The sequence below is a fragment of the Trachypithecus francoisi genome, unplaced genomic scaffold (genome assembly GCF_009764315.1).
Source record: "Trachypithecus francoisi isolate TF-2019V2 unplaced genomic scaffold, Tfra_2.0 Lachesis_group5, whole genome shotgun sequence".
Taxonomy (NCBI): Eukaryota; Metazoa; Chordata; class Mammalia; order Primates; family Cercopithecidae; genus Trachypithecus; species Trachypithecus francoisi.
Window position 1 is genome coordinate 118,359,154 of NW_022681470.1, and position 16,523 is coordinate 118,375,676.

A 16,523-nucleotide genomic window follows, 5' to 3' on the forward strand; every position below is an offset into this window, starting at 1 on the left:
TCTGAACCCTCCAAACTGCTCCAACCTCTGCCTGTTACCCAGTTCCAAAGTTGCTTCTATATTTTTGGGTATCTTTTCAGCAGTTCCTGACTCTACTGGTAACAATTTACTGAATTAGTCTGTTTTCATGCTGCTGATAAAGACATACCAGAGGCTGGACAATTCATACAAGAAAGAGGTGTAATGGACCGCTTTCACTTGGCCAGGGAAGCCTCACAATCATGGTGGAAGGCAAGGGGGAGCAAATCATGTCTTACATAGATGGCAGCAGGCAAAGAGAAAGCTTGTGCAGGGAAACTCCACCTTATAAAATCATCAGATCTCATGAGACTTACTTACTATCACAGGAATAGCGTAAGAAAGAACAGCCCCCATGATTCAATTATGTCCCCCTGGGTCCCTCCCACAACATGTGGGAATTGTGGGAGATACAATTCAAGTTGGTATATGAATGGGGACACAGTCAAACCATATCACCCATCTTGTTTAGCATCTGATGCTTCAGAGTTGTTCCTTTTAGTTCTATATTTCCTATTTATATATATTTATATAAATATTCCTATAAATATAGTCTTATAAAATTGTAGGTGACTAAAGGATTAATACAAAGTTACTGAAAGAAACCAGCATAAATGTAATTATTGTCCTGTGATTTAAAAAAGATAAAATAAGAACCATGGAAAGCCAATCTATGTATTATAAAATTAAAACCTGTAGTTACGAGGTCACAGAGTCTATGGGGTCTTTGTAGGAACTTCTAAAGAAGCTGAAGAAGGACTTAGGTTTGAGAAATATGGAGATAGAACACTAAGAATGTCACTAAACTGAGAACTACAAGGAAGTCCCAAGTGTTCACATTGCACATCTGGAGGCAAGGAGGTGACACTCAAGGAAAGCTGAAAAGTTAACTTTAGAATTCTAACAAACAATCCTAGATTTATCCCCAGCTTGCCAACCCAACCAAAAGTTATTTAATTATGTTCTGCTTTTAGCTGGACTCAGTATGAAAATGTTTCTGGTATAAAATACACATTTTCTATAGATCAGAGCCTGTCCAAGCTTTCAGCACCAAAAATCTCAGTTGGTCTAGGCATTTGTGTTCTTTCTCCATTATGGCTTAAGCCTGAGAAGTTGTGCATGACCTTGCAGCCTTGATAAGAAGGCTAGAGAAAAATTGGAGGTGAGGTCATAGAGATTGGGAAACCTTGCTGCAATTAAGAGGCAGTTACTTCTTTTGAAACACGCATTCAAGTTTCTTCCTGAGACATTTTTCTCAAGTGGCTCTCCGAGATAATGTTTTACTGTTTACCTCTCTCTACCACATCAACTTTTCTTGTTCTTATTATATACCTTAATATGGACCTTAAGGACTAATAAAAATAGATCTTAAAATATAAGTTAATATAAAATATATTTTAATAATAAAATATAAGTTAGGATTTAAGAGTGTATTAAATATAGGAAAACTGTATTAAATATATGAAAAGAGCCAAGTTAAATAACAGCTACATTCAATTTTTGTAAACCGGTAAGAGATTCCTGCACTATTTACATATATCAAATGGGACTAAATGTTTAAATGGAATTCCTGAAACTTCTCAAGTTCTACCATCAGTGATGAAATAAGAAGTCAGTTGGCTGGGCGCGGTGGCTCATGCCTGTAATCCCAGCACTTTGGGAGGCTGAAGTGGGCGGATCATGAGGTCAGGAGATCGAGACCATCCTGTCTAACATGGTGAAACCCCGTCTCTACTAAAAATACAAAAAAATTAGCTGGGTGTGGTGGTGGGCGCCTGTAGTTCCAGCTACTTGGGAGGCTGAGGCAGGAGAATGGTGTGAACCTGGGAGGCGGAGCTTGCCAGTGAGCCAAGATCACACCACTGCACTCCAGCCTGGGCGACAGAGCCAGAATCCGTCTCCAAAAAAAAACAGAAAATAAGTCAGTTAAAGTGAATACTATGTAAATAATTCTGAATACACGTTGAGGCAGACACCTACTCTGGAAAGGTGGGTATACTTTTGAAATACAAACTCTGAGAATAGCACCTGCACTTACATTACAGTAATTACAGGAAGGAACATTTAAACATAGCTCATAATACCTAAGGATTCTACTTGTTGGTATTGTTGGGAAAAAGAGAAGAGAGGTTTTAGTCGGGAGACATTAACTGAAAGTAAAATGCTACAACACCAGAAGTCATACAGAAATTAAGATATAAAATAAATATGAGGACCATAAGAAAACTTCAGGATAAGAGTTAAATAAAGTTCAAGAAAATGTAAAGGCGTTTCGTTAGAAACTTTCAAGTAATTTGATATATAATTGTTTAAATGGATCTTTTTACTTGAGGAATGTAGGCTTAAGTGGAGACTACTTTCAAAAAAGCTGTGGTGGGTGCTGTTTAGATGACATGTACCCTGCTATATTCATTTCATCTGGAAGCCAAAGAGCTTATTTGTAAATTCTGAAAAGACTGCAAAATTTTCATCCTGTTTTCCGACATTAAAATCGCAAGCACTGTTCATTGTGATTTTTTTAAAAAGATATATCCTGTATGACTTCAGGCAGTCTAGAAAAATAGATGGATAGACATTGATGATAGATATGATTTTACTGGGTGATACCTTTTTAAAATTTTATATAATGGATGGCACATTAAGTTGAGAAGTAGAGAAGATACTAGTGAAAATTATAGGGTGTATAATTTTATGAGTTTTTGCAATACTTTATAAAATAATATTAAGCAGGCGTTATGTTGTGTCACAATAATTCTTATTTGCTTGCTTTATATAGCTTTATTTGATATTACATAAGAGAAACAAAAACTCTGTTCTTATAGGAAAATCCAATAGTCTATAAACTAAAGGGAATTAGAATCATTTTCTTCAATTTAAAGAGGTTGCAGAATCCTGAAAAAAAAAAAAAAAATACAAGGCTATCAAAATCTACACCAAGTAAGCACTGTGATAAAGAATCAAGCCAGGAATGTCTGTCTCTGCTATGAGGCCTTCAGCAAACTACTTCTTTTTGTAGTTATTTATCATGTGTAAGTTGACTACATGCTCTCCCAGCATTTTCTAGTTCTATAATTAAAACATCTTATTCAAAGTTTATTCTCAATTGAAAGTGAACATTTCTACAGAGTATGGGAAAGTTTAAAAGAGGCATAAACTAGGACAGATCCCATTTCAAATTAACTGTACAAGCAAGCCGATATCCTCAAAGAGCAATGAAGTACTGATTCATGCTACAATACGGATAAATCTTAAAAACATTATAGTAAGTTAAAGAACAAAAGGATTATATATTAGATGATTCCATTTATATAAAATGTCCAAAATTAGCATACCTATATACACATAAATTACAAAAAGTATATTACTGTTCGCCTTGAACTAGGAGGATGGAGAGAGGAGTACCTGTATCGGGTATGAGTTTTCTTTTGTGTTTTGTTTTGTTTGAGACCGAGTCTCACTTGTTGCCCAGGTTGGGGTGCAGTGGCATAATCTCAGCTCACTGCTACCTCTGCCTCCCAGGTTCAAGCAATTCTCCTTCCTCAGTCTCCCGAGTAGCTGGGATTACAGGCGCCCACCACCATGTCCAGCTAATTTTTATATTTTTAGTAGAGGTGGGGTTTCACCATGCTGGCCAGGTTGGTTTCGAACTGCTGGCCTCAAGTGATCCTCCCATCTTGGACTCCCAACGGGCTGGGATTTACAGGCATGAGCCACTGTGCCCAGCCAGTTTTCTTTTGAGGTTGACAAAAATGTTCTAAAATGAGGCTCCGATGATTCCCACAACTGTGAATGTACTAACACTATTAAACTGACCACTTTACATGGGCGAATTGTATGGCATGTAAAATACATCTCAGTTAAGTGTTTAAAAAAGATAGCAAAATCCTTGTATAAAACAAGCCTACAGCAAGACAAGGTGAGCAGAATATAATTATTATGAATATAGGAATTTGCCTCTTTTTTTTATTGCTGAATTCTCTGCAGCTAAAATCTATAACTAGCACCAGTTACATATTCAACAAATTTTTGTCTGAAATCTTATATTAAGTTAGGAATAGAAAAGCAAAAAACTTTCAGCTTAAAATCATTTTCAAATTGTTATGTTATTACTAATCCTTTTATTTTCCATCTGTCAGCAGTGCAAGAGAAATAATGTTTCTTCTCATTCTTGTATACTAGGGCTATTGGTATCCCGTCAGCAATCCAAACCTATAGCTGTCATTTTCAGCCAAGGTAGGAAATGTGCTAGCTGAAAGAAGACAGGGCCCTAAGACATCAGAAGCAATTCTGTTCTGACTGGCCTATGAGGAAGGGTGTCCACAGATCTTGTTGTGAGAAGCCCAACTGGAATACGTTTTAGAGGCTTATACTAAGTCTAGAGAGTAAGATGTGCATGTCTACTTCCCGTCTTTGATTTTATCCCTTTGTTTGTTTGTTTTGCCAAGTATGAAAAAAGAAATATATGCTTGTTACCTGTCTGAGGTTGATGCCTCTGGTTCCAGCATAAGGGCTTTCTTTGAGTGGTTTGCCAGTAAGGTAGGTCTAAGAAGTTGGATCCTATCTCAAAAGACCTTAATCTCATGTCTCTTAGGACATTCTCTCATCAAGAAATTCTATTCCTATTATTGCAGATTCTAAGTTGCTAGCAAGTCTGGTTACATTTTTTGGACAGAGAATCTTTAGGTGCTTTTTGTTACTGTGGTTGTTGTTTTGGTTTGCTGCTTGATTCTCTTTTGATTTGTTTTATTTATTTATTTACTTATTTTCCTCTTACGTTTATTTCTGCAGGCTATGTTACCTAGACTTTCCAGATATAGATTCCTGTTTGGCTGAGGGATGGATCCTCATGCTCTTCTTGTCTCAGAAGGTTTCCCAATTCCAACAAAGTAGATTATTTGCTACTTTCTATTTTCCCTACACAAAATCATCATGGATATCCAAAATTGATGCAGACATGTAGCTGAGCAATTACTATTCTTTATCAGTAATCAAGATCTGACATTAATAATTAGGTACATTTAATTTATGCGGCTACCCTAATATTTAACAAAACTTTTAAAGTATGTTCAGTAAACAAAAAGCTAAATTAGAAAAAGAACAATGATGAATTGATATAATACTTCAACAATCAAGAGTTTTACACAGATAGTTCTGTGAAGCACCATAGAATAACTGGAATTTAAAGTGACTAATGTAGCTAAATAGATACGCATTTGATATTGCTTTTGAAAAGGAAAGTAAAAGTTATGGTTTGAAAAATATAATTCTGGAATACAAGAATACAAGAATTTTAATTAAATAATTATGTCAATAATTTTGCTTCTATAAATGAATGTTATGTGTGAATGAAAAAATATATAAAAGACTTCAGATAAAAATAAAATATATAATACCTAATATTATATTTACAAATAATTAAAAATAGTTTATTGCATTATATGGTATAAATGAATTTTTGTTTTAGGCAAGTTTATTCAAATTGATTCTGGTCAAGTTGCTTGTTTTATGGGACCACTAATTTAAGTATCTCAAAGCATTAAGTACCTTAGAATATTCATTTCTGACTGGGCACGGTGGCTCATGCCTGTAATCCCAGCACTTTGGGAGACTGAGGCAGGCAGATCACGAGGTCAGGAGATCGAGACCACAGTGAAACCCTGTCTCTACTAAAAATACAAAAAATTAATGGGGCGTTGTGGTGGGCACCTGTGGTCCCAGCTACTCGGAAGGCTGAGGTAGAACGGCTTGAACCCAGGAGGCGGATCTTGTAGTGAGAGGAGATCGTGCCACTGCACTCCAGCCTGGGCGATAGAGACTGTCTCAAAAAAAAAAAAAAAAAAAAAAAAAAAAAAAAAAATTCATTTCTGTACTTTAGTATTTTACCCCCAAAATTATACTCTCCTAAAAGGGAAACACATTTTTTTAATTTGTATAAAATACAATTAAGCACTTTTGCAAAAAATACATATATATAAAATATATTATATATAATATATATAAACATATAATATATATATATAATATATATAAACATATAATATATTATATATAATATATATTACATATAATATATAATATATATTAATATATATTTTTTCTATATATATAGTAAACCCAAGTGAATGAGAAATTTGTTAGATTTACTACTCTCATTATAGAGTATAATTTCAGTGGATAGCTTGATGATGACAGAAACTTATAAAGAAACCACCGGGTGTTCCTTTTGTGACAACTTTCTATGGATCTTTTTTCTGAAAAGTGTGGTTGACAGCATTTAATGTGTATATGCATCATATCCTGTGTTCTATTGCCCCAACTGCAGTTTTGTGGCAAACTTTATCCTGTCATCACAGTATTGAGCCATCGATGACTTGGTCTTACATTTTGGTTAACTACATCACAATGACCACATTGATAAAAAATTTAAAACATAACCCTCGTTATTTAAACATAATGGTAGAAGTTGAATGTGTTACAGTAGAAAAACTCAGCGTGTTCAGGCAGTGATTAGTGATGATGAGTTAATAGATAAAATGAGTTTTACAATATCAAAAATGGAGAACTGTTTTCAGTAGCTCATATTTTAAGGTCTTTAACCACCAGAATTGAAATGCTTAGGTTTAGAACATAATTTTTATTGTATGGGGGTGTCATAAAGTGAAATATTGATCAGTTTTAGGTTGAGTGAAATCTGAGTTTTAATTCTGACGCTGGTACATACTGGCTTCATTTCTTTACTCTAAGTATCTACTGAATTTTTTAAAGAGAAGTCAACAAAATACTATATGTAAAGTGCCTGATATGTTCTAGACACACAATAATAAGCATTCTTTTTAGTTCTTTATTGTAGTTATTTGATTTGACCAGATCTATGAACCACTGTTATTAAGATCTGAAGCAATCTTTGTAGGTAAATAATTTCTTTTTTTTTTTTTTTTTTTTGAGACGGAGTCTCGCTCTGTCACCCAGGCTGGAGTGCAGTGGCCCGATCTCAGCTCACTGCAAGCTCCGCCTCCTGGGTTTACGCCATTCTCCTGCCTCAGCCTCCCGAGTAGCTGGGACTACAGGCGCCAGCCACCTCGCCCAGCTAGCTTTTTTTTTTTTTTTTTTTTTTTTTTTTTGAGGCGGAGTCTCGCTCTGTCGCCCGGACTGGAGTGCAGTGGCCGGATCTCAGCTCACTGCAAGCTCCGTCTCTCAGGTTTACGCCATTCTCCTGCCTCAGCCTCCCGAGTAGCTGGGACTACAGGCGCCCGCCACCTCGCCCGTCTAGTTTTTGTATTTTTAGTAGAGACGGGGGTTTCACCTTGTTAGCCAGGATGGTCTCGATCTCCTGACCTCGTGATCCGCCCGTCTCGGCCTCCCAAAGTGCTGGGATTACAGGCTTGAGCCACCGTGCCCGGCCTAAATAATTTCAAAAATGATGTCCCTCTATTCTAAATGCCTGTCTACCTCCTTTTGTATTTTAAAATGAGTAAAATAAACTAATCAATAAATGAAACAATTATTCATTTGAAATTTCTCTTATATTTTTAAGATATTAAATGTTTGTTAAGCATGTGAATACCTCCTGAAATTGCCATTTGTTTTGTAATAAATTCTCCACTGAGACTTTTTTCATCAATAAGTATTAAATTTTTTTAACTCACTTTCCATTATCTTTATGTGTTGGTGTGCATTTTTTGTGAAATATGAATATGCAAAACCATAATCAGCAGGAAATTTAATTTCCTAACCCAAGTAAGGATAAAATGCAAGTTGTAGATTATCCTGCTCTCTAATCACTGAAATTTGATACCTTTCAGAACATTGCATATAACTGAAGTACCTTCACCAATTCAACTGGAACTTTTCCAGTTGACCCAAGAGGTACTACATAAAATAGAAAGGACCTCAGCATCTTTGTGCCTTCGTTTACTTAGGCATGGGGGGCATGGTTGCAGAGCTGCCGTTAAGGAAGTTTCCAACTTTGTCCTATTATTTCACGTGTGTGAAAAAAGAGTGTCATACAAATAATTTTTACATTAAACTGATCTCTTGTATGCCAGAATAAATCTATGATGAGTTTTATATTGGTTCGGCCCTGAGCAATTGTTTAACCTAATTCCATTTAGTATCCTGGGAGAGGGTAGAGTGGAAGAGACAGAAACTAATTCCTCTGCTAGGAGTACTGAAGAAGTACTCCACCCACCAGTGCTTATACACAGCATCTGGGCTTTATAACTGTGTCAGTGCTGCCTTTGATAAACAGCCATATATTCTAATTACAATTATCCACAGGAAAATAATGTGTCCTTAATAATTGAAAGAAATTTGAGTTTTAAAAAATCACACAATTTAGTAGATAGGAAAAGAAAATGTTACTTTTTGCTCACATATTCTTGTGGAGCATGAAGTTCTGCAAGCAATATGGCCCACAGACCAGCAGCAGTATCTGGAAGTTTCATAGCAATTCAGAATCTTGGATCCTATCTCAGAGCTACAGAGATTCAGATTTGTGTTTTAACATGATACTCAGGTGTACTGTATGCTCCTCTAAGTTTGAGAAATACTGAGTTCAAGAATCTGATAGCTACTGTGGGTACAAGAATCCAGACTGCAATAGTCAATAGCATCCACCCAATGCAGACTGTAATCAACCTGAAGTGATTCATTCACCGTTTACTTTGTCTTATTTACTTGCATATTGAGATGATATTTACTAAATGCTAAGTGAACAAATCGAAGCCTATAGCTCAATGAATTTTTATACATATACAATACCATAGTTGTTTCTCTTCCACATCCATTTTATGGAATATCTACGTTTTTGGTACTCTCATATTCCGAGAGAGAAATCATATGGTCTTGAAGAATGCTACTTTCCTTGGAATTTTAATTTTCAACCTCACTTGGACTTCTAACATTGCAAAGTAATTATTGCCTTTGGTCTTATTCAGCTTAAACTTCCATTTTCTCAAAAGATATTTCCAACCTTTGCCATCATCCTCAAGGATTCTTCATTTCTGTTATCTTTTTGCTTTCAGTGGATGACCTTTTCCCTTACCTCACCAAGAAAACTGAGGCAATCCAGAGAGAACTTTCTTACCTCCTGCTTCCTCCCTTATTTGTCCTCAAGATTTAGAAACAGTCCCTACATCCATCCTTTCTTACTTGCCTCCTCCTTCTACCTAAAGCAGTGTCTTATCTCCTTCTGTTTACTTGGCCTCATCAGTTTCTCTCTTCCTCTTAATCATTCTATTAATTTACTCTTCTCATTATACATTTATATTTATAAATGTATATGTAATATAAATGTTAAATGTAGTTTCATGCATACATAATATATAAATGTAAATATATGCCATGCATAAACACATCTATATATAAATATATATCATATATTCAAATATATATAAATATATCATATATTTATTTATATATATATATATAATTGAGCCCCCACTTGAAAGAAAAATACCCAAAGTTTTCCCTTGATTCTGTGCCACTCTCTAGTTTCTACACCACCTTTCTCTTTAATTTCATTGTCACGCTTCTTGAGCTTCTTGATTCATCTCCTTGTTTCCACTTCTGCAACTTTCACATACTCTTCCTCAACGTTAGGTTTGCTTTTCCCACTCCTCTATTGAAACAATCTCTGCAGATATCATTTGTCGCATTTGCCAAATTCAGTATATACGTTTTTTCCTCATTTAATTTCGATTTGAGTTTTCTGAAGCAATTTCTTAACTTGTCCAGAGTTGTAGTCTGCTTCTCACATTCTAAAACTAAGCGGTGCTTTTTCCATCTGTGCAAGACATGGTGAGAATATTATATAGTTTATAAATGCAAGTGCACATTACATTGTTTTATAGCAATTGTGTATAGTTGTTGTTTTTTTTGATTTTTGACTTTCAGAATGCAGTCAAAATGTTTTTCAATCTTACTTACATTAGATTTTTTTCTCTCATGCCATCATCAATTTGCTTTGGTTTATTAATATTTAACTGTGTTTATAAAGACCGTGAAATGAATATTTGTAAATGACTATGCCAACACTATGGAATGAAATCTATATGTAGTTTCCTATTAAGAAAACAACTGCCTAATTTAAAATGTTCTATGTATAGTAAGGTTCTGATACTGATTTCCCAATTTTTATCTTCCTACCTAAGAAAGTTTTCAAAATCTTTAATCAAATATTGCAACATAATTGCCTCTCTTCTTGTATCACTTTTTGTTTTGTTTTGTTTTTCAGATTCTCTTCTATGTGTCCTGTATGTCCTTATCACAATTATCTATAAGAGTATGGTTACTTCCTTCTAGTAGGGCCACCATTCCTAACTGAACATTTTAGTACATATGTGAACTTGTTTAAAATTATTTTTAATGAGGCATTTTATTTAAAAGCAACAAACTCATCTTGGAAAACAAGGAGGTAGGAGTAGTCCCTGAGTATGTAATACTCCCTAAATTGGACTTACAAAACAGGTATCAATTAACTTTAAAATATTGAAAATAAAAAGATAGAAAAAAATATGCCATGCACATTGACCAAAATAAAGTTGCTCCAGTTTTATAGAAAGCTCAATATGACCATTGGCAGTAATGGAGCAGTTCATTATAATGAAAATATCAATTTTCTATAATGGCATAACAATATAAACACTCATACACCTAATTATGGCTTCAGTGTATGTAAAAAAAAAAATAGACCTAAAAGGAGAAACAAATATAAAACTAGTATTAGAAATTTTAAATATTTTCATGGAACTGATAAATCATGTGGGTACAAAATCAGGATATTGAGGGTTTAAATAACACTGAGATAACAGTTTGACTATATTTTAAACTGTTTCAAATATAATTGCTTGTATTCTTTTTGAGTAGACATAAAATATATATGTATTGAAGTCGATGATATGCTGCACCATAAAGTAAATAGCAATACATATCAAAGCACTAAAATTATACAGAATACATTTAACAAGTGTTCAATTAACCTAACATCTTAGTCTATTTTTTGTTGCTATAAAGGAGTAGCTAAGTCAGAGAAATTTATAAAGAAAAGAGGTTTATTGGGCTCATTGTTCTGCAGGCTGTATAAGAAGCATTAACCTGTCATCTGCTTCTGGTGAGGGCCTCTGGCTGCTTCCAGTCCTGGAGGCAAGCAAAGCAGAACTGCCATTTGCAGAGATTACATGACAAAAGAAGAAGCAAGAAGAAGGTGGGGGAGATGCCAGTCTTTTTTTTTTTTTTTTTTTTGGTTTTGGTATTGAACAACCAGCTCTTGCAGTAACTGATAAAGCAGGAATTCACTGCCCAGGGAGGGCATTAATCTATTCATAAAGAGTTTGTCCCCATGACTCAAACACCTCCCACAGGCCCCTACCTCCAATATTGGGATCAAATTTCAAAGAAAGATTCTGGGGAACAAATATCCAAAGCATTCTTTGGATATTTCTTCCCCTGGCCCCACAAAGTTTATGTCTTTCTCACATACAAAACACAATCATTCCATCCTTGCAGTTCTCAAAATTCTAAACTTGTTCCAGCATCAACTCAAAAGTCCAAAGTCCAAAGTCTCATCTGAAACTCAAGGTATAATACATTTCTTCTAGCTATGACTCTGTAAAGTCAAAATCTTAGATATTATTTACTTCTAAGATACAACGGTTATATAATCATTGGGTACACTTTCCTTTCCTAAAAGGGAGAACTTTTCCAAAAGAAAGGGGTAACAGGTTCCACACGTCTAAAAACCAGCAGGGCAGACATTCACTCTTAAAGTTTTAGAATTATTCCCTTTGACTTCATGTCCACATCCCAGTCACACTAGTTGGAGGGGTAGGCTCCTAAGGCCTAGGGGTGTCATGGCCTCATGGCTTTGCTGCGTGCAGACTACATATTGCTCTCACAGGTTGAAGCTGAATGTTTGTGGCTTCTCTATCCTGAAGGTGCATGCTGCCAGTGGCTCTATCATTCTGGAATCTGGAGGTCAATGGACCTGCTACCACAGTTCTACTAGAGATTGCCCTAGTAGAAGCTCTCTGCTTGTATCTCTGCCTTTGCTGTAAACTTCTCCCTGGGCACCCAGGATTTCTGATACATCCTCTAAAATTTAGTTGAAAGCCAGTAAATCCACTCCACTCTTCCATTCTACATGCCTACAAACTTACCACCACATGGAAGCTGCAAAGATTTGCCACTTGCTGTCTCCAGGTTGGTGGTCCAAGCAGTACATGAAACTTGATGAGCCCCTGCTGGAGCCAGAGTGGCTAGGATGTGGTCAACAGCATCTTGAGGTAGCAAGGGGCACCAATTGTCCTCTTAGGCCTCTGGGACTGTGAAGGGAGGGCTTGCATTCAAGATGTCTGAAATGCCTTTGGTGCCTATTTCCCATTGTTATGAGTATTTGCATATGGCTCCCTTTGAGTCATAGAAAACTCTTTAGCAAGTGGTTGTTCTATAGCACCCTTAGATTCCCCTCCTGGAAACACTCTTTCCTTGTCTACCAGCCAGGCTGTGAATTTTCCAAATGTTTATGCTGGGCTTCCCTTTAATTGTAATTTCCATCTTTAGGTCACTCTTTTGCTGCTGTATCTGATCATAAGTTGTTAAAAGCAGAAACACCACTTCTTAATGCTTTACTGATTAGAAATTTCTCTACCAGATTCCCTTAGCTCATCACTCCTAGGTTTGGCTTTCTGCCAAGCCCTAGGGAATGGACATAATGGAGCCAAATTATTTGCTAAAGCATAACATGGGTGATCTTTGCCTCCATTCCCAATAACATCCTCTTTTCCATCCGAAACCTTGTTAGCATGGCCCTTAATATCTAATTTTCTACCAGCACATTGGTTACAACCACTTAACAAATATCTAAGAACTTCTACACTTTTCCTAGTGTTTTTGACTTCTTTTGAGTTCTCCAAACTTTTCCAACCTCTGCCCATTATCCAGTTCCAGAACCATTTCACATTTTCAGGTATCCTTGTAGTGACACTACACTCTTCAGTAACAATTGTTTAAGTCTGTTTTGTATTGCTATAAAGGAATAACTGAGTCTAAGTAAATTATAAAGAAAAGAGGTTTATTTGGCTCACGGTTCTGCAGATTGTACAAAAAGCATGGAGCCAGCATCTGCTTCTCATGAGAGCTTCAGGCTGCTTCCACTCATGGAAGAAGACAAAGTGGAGCAATCGTGTGCAGAGATCACATAGTGAGAGAAGGCAGTGAGAGAGAAGGAAGGTGCCAGACTCTTTTTAACAACCAGCTGTTGTGGGAATAAATAGAGAACTCACTCAGTCACCCACCTCACTCTGCCTCTCTAGAAGGAAATTAATCTATTCATGAGGTGTCTGCCCCCAGACCAAAACACGTCCCATTAGGTCCCCATCTCCAACATTGGGACAATATTTTAACATGAGATTTTTAGGGACAAACATCCAGACTATAGCGCTTAATACATATTAGAAACTCCTGACAAAACAAAGGCATAAATAATCAAAATAAATGAGAAATTACTATCACTGCAACTCTTGTTAGTATTACATAGATAATGAAAGCATATTATGAACATATTTTATTGAATGATTTTGAAAATTTATAAGAAGTTAACAATTGTCTATGAAATGCACAATTTACTGTGTGCTACTAAATCCATCAAAGCAATATAATACTAATTAAAAACTTTCCTGACAAAAATCTTCAGTCTCAGATGGCATCACTGGTATATTTTTCAAACACTGAAATAATATGTAAATTAATTTACCTAAAATCTTCTAGGAAGTAATAATAATAATAGTAAGAAGAAGAAACACTTTCTAACTAATTTTAATAAGTTAACATTATCTTGCTACTAAACTTCATATAAATATTACAAAAATGAGTAATTCATCTCTCTGATACAGACACAAAAATCTTAAGCAAAATGTTAACAAATGAAATTCAATACTGTTAAAATGATAATATATTATAAAAATATACAGCTTATTCTAATAATGTAATGTTGGATTAACATTTTAAAAGTCAGTCACTTTATCACATTAATAAATAAGGAAAAATAGATGAGTGTCTTAACAGAGGTAGAAAAAACATTTGAACAAAATTCACTTTTTTGGTCTAACAACTCTTAATAATCTAAGACTAGAAAGGAATATCTTATTCTGAAAACAGAATTCCCCAAAATTATATTTAATGTTTAGACAATGGATCATATCATTAAAATCAGAAAATATATACGAATATTGGCTGCTACCACTTTTAATCAACCTTGAAATGGAGGTCCTAACAAGTGCACTTAGGCAGGATAAATAAGTAAAAAGTATACGTATAGCACAAAAAACTCTAATACTGTTTTTTAGCAAATGAATTGTGTTATTTAAAATTCAAAAACTTATTTAGATGAAGTATTAGAATTAATATATGAAACTAACAAGATCACTAGATTGTAGAACTCTATACAAAATTAATTATATTTCTATATAGTGAGAGAAGCCATTTGGAAAACAAATTTTTAAAATATAATTAATTTACAATAGATTCAGGAAAGACATACACAAAAATAACTCTCAGAAAAGATATGTAAGACTTCTATACCAAACACTTTATAACATTTTTGAGATAAATTTAAAAACTCAACAAAATCAACATTTAATATGCCAATAGCCTAGTTTTATGATGATGTAAATCCTACAAAAATTGATCTAAAGATTCAGTACAACACTCATCAAAATTCCACCAAGTTGTTTGTCAAAAATTGAGAGGATGATTCTAAAATGAACATTCAAATGCAAAGAAAATCTTACAGAACAAAATTAGAATTCTTATAGTTACAGATACAAGATTTATTACAATACTCCAAAAACTAAGACATTGTGTTATATACAAATATACAAATAGAATAGAACAGAAAGGATAGAAACACACATATATTAGTATTTGATTTAAGATAACAGTGGCACTGAAAAGCAATGTAGACATGTTTTTATTCAAAAAGTGATCCTGAGTTAACTAAACGTATATACAGAATAAAATGAATCTTTACCTCTCCTACACACAAAATCAATTGTTGGTAGATTGTGAGAGAATATCTTTAATATTTCAGTAAGCAAAGATTTCTTTGATAAAAATACAAAAGCTCTAACCTTAAAATATATTTCAAACATTTTGGCAAAATAAAATGATAAAGTTTTGTTAATCAACAGCTCGCCACAAGATACACATTTTCTGCAGTATATCTGATCAGCAAAGAACTTGTATCCAGTACCTAAAGAGCTACCCCCAAATAGAAACATACATATAATACAATTAAAATTAGGCAAATAAATGAACAAACACTTTATAAATGAAGTTACCCAACAGGCCAATAAACAAATGAGTACTTAACCTCATAAGTCACCAAGGAAATGAAAATGAAAATCATACAGTACTCAGGATGTAAATTGTTACACCCACCATTTTAGAAACATTTTCCAATAAGATAGCATATGACTTAGCAATTCATTCATAAGTATATGCCCAAAATAAATTATTATATATATTAACAAAAAACCCAAAAATGTGTTTCTCAAATGTAGATGAAACGTAAGTTGTGGTTTCTGATACATAATCAATGTGAAAATATCATCCATTAGAATTTACATATTAATTTATTTTGAAAAGTCACACTGAATTAGAAAAAAAAAAAATCTGTAAGTATAGCAAAGGTAGAAAGGGCTTCAAGTAGGCAACAAATGCCATTAAAGATCAGAAAGTGCATATTGGCAACTGTAGTTCCCCCTTGCCTAATGTTTTTCATTCCCGCCTCAGAAGTGCTATTAAACAAGCCTAATCCTAGACCTTTAATAAGGATCACTGACCAGCAGGACAAATGCCAAGAAAACATGCTAATGGCTCTTTAAATACAAGTCTATTTAAGGCACTATTTAACAGATTAGTCAAACTGATTTCTTGGCAGTTCCCACATTATTATGACCAAGACTCTGCCTGTGGAAACAGTCTGTGTTATAACCTTTCAGAGAAACACATCCTTTACCCAGGCCTCAAAGAATTCCCACAAAGATCCAAGGAATGTGAGCTCCCAACTAAAAAATAAATCACAAAACCTTCTGCATGGATAACTTGGTCTTGCAGAAATTGCTCCTGCAGCCACTAGAAAGACAGACACAGAGAGAGAGAAACAGAGAGAGACAGAGAGAGAGAGAGAGAGAGAGCGAGCGAGAGAGAGAGAGAGAGAGAGATTGTTCCATGGTCCAAAGTTAAGCCTAAATTGAGTGCTTCTGATTCGTGAAGCTTGGGTCACATGGCTATTCCCTAGCTAGGAAAGCCAGAATGTTTAGCTTTTCTAAAGGGAGATGATATTTTACCCCTACCAAGACTTATAAGGTAAAGAATTACCAAACATTAAAACGGGAGCTCAGTTGACAGTCACCAAAAATTGTAATTGTCTAATAAAAATGTAATATTTCTTCTGAATCTCAATTCTACCCCTGGTTTACTGCTTTACCACATACAGAGTGCCTGAA